General features: G+C 47.8%; 1 protein-coding gene across 1 annotated transcript in view; it reads right to left on the minus strand.

Annotated features, from left to right (window-relative positions):
- The window catches only part of LOC105297722 (intercellular adhesion molecule 5), a 9,386-nt gene extending 8,250 nt beyond the window's left edge, over window positions 1-1,136 (minus strand). Inside the window, exon 1 of the mRNA XM_011368529.2 lies at window positions 1,024-1,136. The gene's annotated coding sequence lies outside the window, so the exon portion shown is untranslated. The remainder of the gene's footprint in view (window positions 1-1,023) is intronic.
- Between the last annotated feature and the right edge of the window lie 1,068 nt (window positions 1,137-2,204).

A 2,204-nucleotide genomic window follows, 5' to 3' on the forward strand; every position in this document is an offset into this window, starting at 1 on the left:
TTTTTAAGGAAAAAGACTCCAGCATCTCTAAGGGAAAAGAATTTTTAAAACTTTGAAATTTCTTTTGCTTATTCTGTAGATTATATCCCAAATCAAAGGTCTAAACTGTCTGAATTTCTAGTACTCCAGCCCCCAAAGGGTTGCAGGGAGAGCAGTAGGCAGTGAGGGGAGGGCCGCAGACACTGAGATGCTGTTGGACTGCTTTGGCTATGGCATGAAATGGACTTTCTGTCCAAATTTGGGATTCTCACATTTATATTCTAGGATTTCTTGCAGTTTCTTACACACATCTGAGTCACATTCCAGCCTTTGCACGATCTCTCCCCTCTACCTGGGAGAGATCTACCTGGAGTACTAGAAATTCGCCTCTTCCTCCCGGAACACTCCTTCACCCAGTTCAATGGATCTGCAATGATGCTGGCTATGCACCTTCTTTGCAACCTCAGGGGCCGTCTGCACCACTGCTGCTGCTCTCTGTTGCCAGAGCACGCTCTTCCTCACACATTCTCATTTAATAACATTCTCATCTAATAACATTCTTAGGCTTGTTATTATTGTCTACCTGTCAACCCTGGACTGTAAGCTCCATGAGAGCAGGGCCTTTTGTTTTCTTTTCACAAGCACCCAGAATAGTTGTAGGCATTCAACAACTATGAATGAATAAATGAACACACTAGATAAAACATTTACAAATATTTGCATGAGGGCGTCTGCCCACCGTTTCCACACAAAGGATGAGGCCCACTCTTTCTCTGAAGGAGTCTTCTCCCCAGCCTATTCACAACGTGGCTCTCACGTTCTCAGCCCAGCAGGCCATGAAGGCTTTTAAAGGCAGTTGGTATTTAAAACATGAAAAAATATGTGGAAAAAATACTTCAGTGCGTCCTCCTCACGGTTTCCGGCCCACTAAAGTGTGAGGAGGCGAAGCCCGCCATGAAGCTTGATCTCCATAGATTCCATAGGAAAGCTGGGAGGAGACATCGGCTTGAATCTAAGCAAACAAAACAAAACCTAAATTCTCACTGAGGGCCTCTCCTCGCTGCTCCCGCCACTCTTCGGGTCACTCAGCCAATTCGCCCGCTCCGCCGCCTCGCCTACTGCGTTCTCAGGAACCGCCACGCGCTCAGACCGTTTGGAAGCTCTCGTAGGCACCACCAGGCGGGGGCGCACGAGGACACTACTGGCCGGAGGAGTTTCCTGATCTGCCCAGAAACTCGTGACGTCAACGCAGAAACTTAGCAAGTATTGGCTGAAACCAATGAGGCTGGCAGGAAGCGAAAACCGGAGGAGGGGTGCGCGGGGAAGATGAGGGTAGGGAATCTTGGACCTTGCTTGGCAAAAAGTGCGTATTTGACTTAAGGTAATGGAAATTAAATAAAACAACGTGAAAACTTAAGGAAAGGGGTTGTCGTTGCAAATTATATACCTATAGGGAAAACAAGGAGCTGTCCTCCCCTGTGCCTGGTCATCTCATGGTGTGGCCTGAACACGCGAGCCGTTTAGCGCGGGAGTGGATTGCGCGCGCAGCCGCTTTCCCGCCTTGGGCCGTGGAGCTTATTTGCCGTTGGACCTCGGTTTCTCACTGGCTCGAAGTCCTGCCTGGGACTTCTCTCAGCTCTTCTGGGTGAGCTGGGAGATGGATTTGGCGTAACTCTTTGCGAATATCCAAAAAGTCCTTTTTGTGCCCCTCCCTCCGTATACAAGCTCGAGCAAACTAGAATTTCCTTCTTCACTTCCTACCAAATATGCCTGTGCCCTTGCTCCCCCCACCCCATTCAGGAGGGAGCAATGAGCCCTAAAAATGGGGGTGAGCAAGTAAATCCTCTGTTGCCTCTTTCCACCTCGAGACCGCTTTCCTCAGCTTCCATGATAAAAAGGCTTCCGAGGGCCGCTTCTCAGAACATTTTCCCTTAGGCCATTATCATGAACATCCTGTTATGTCCTTGGCTGCCCCTCTATCCATGGCCTGATGGTGAGGCTTGGGCTGAGTTCCTTGGTGCAGTGAAATTTGAGGATTTCGATTTTTTTTTTTTTTTCCAGAAGGATAGTGATTACCTGTATCCATTATAACTACATTCGAGGGAGATATTACTATTAACCCCATTTTATGGATAAGGAAATAGACTTGGAGAATCTTCACTATTCTCTGTATGGGGGTGGCAGGCAAGGAAATTATTAATGTAGCTGGCAATTTTGGTGTCAAG

This window comes from Pteropus vampyrus, unplaced genomic scaffold (assembly GCF_000151845.1).
Source record: "Pteropus vampyrus isolate Shadow unplaced genomic scaffold, Pvam_2.0 Scaffold143, whole genome shotgun sequence".
NCBI lineage: Eukaryota > Metazoa > Chordata > Mammalia > Chiroptera > Pteropodidae > Pteropus > Pteropus vampyrus.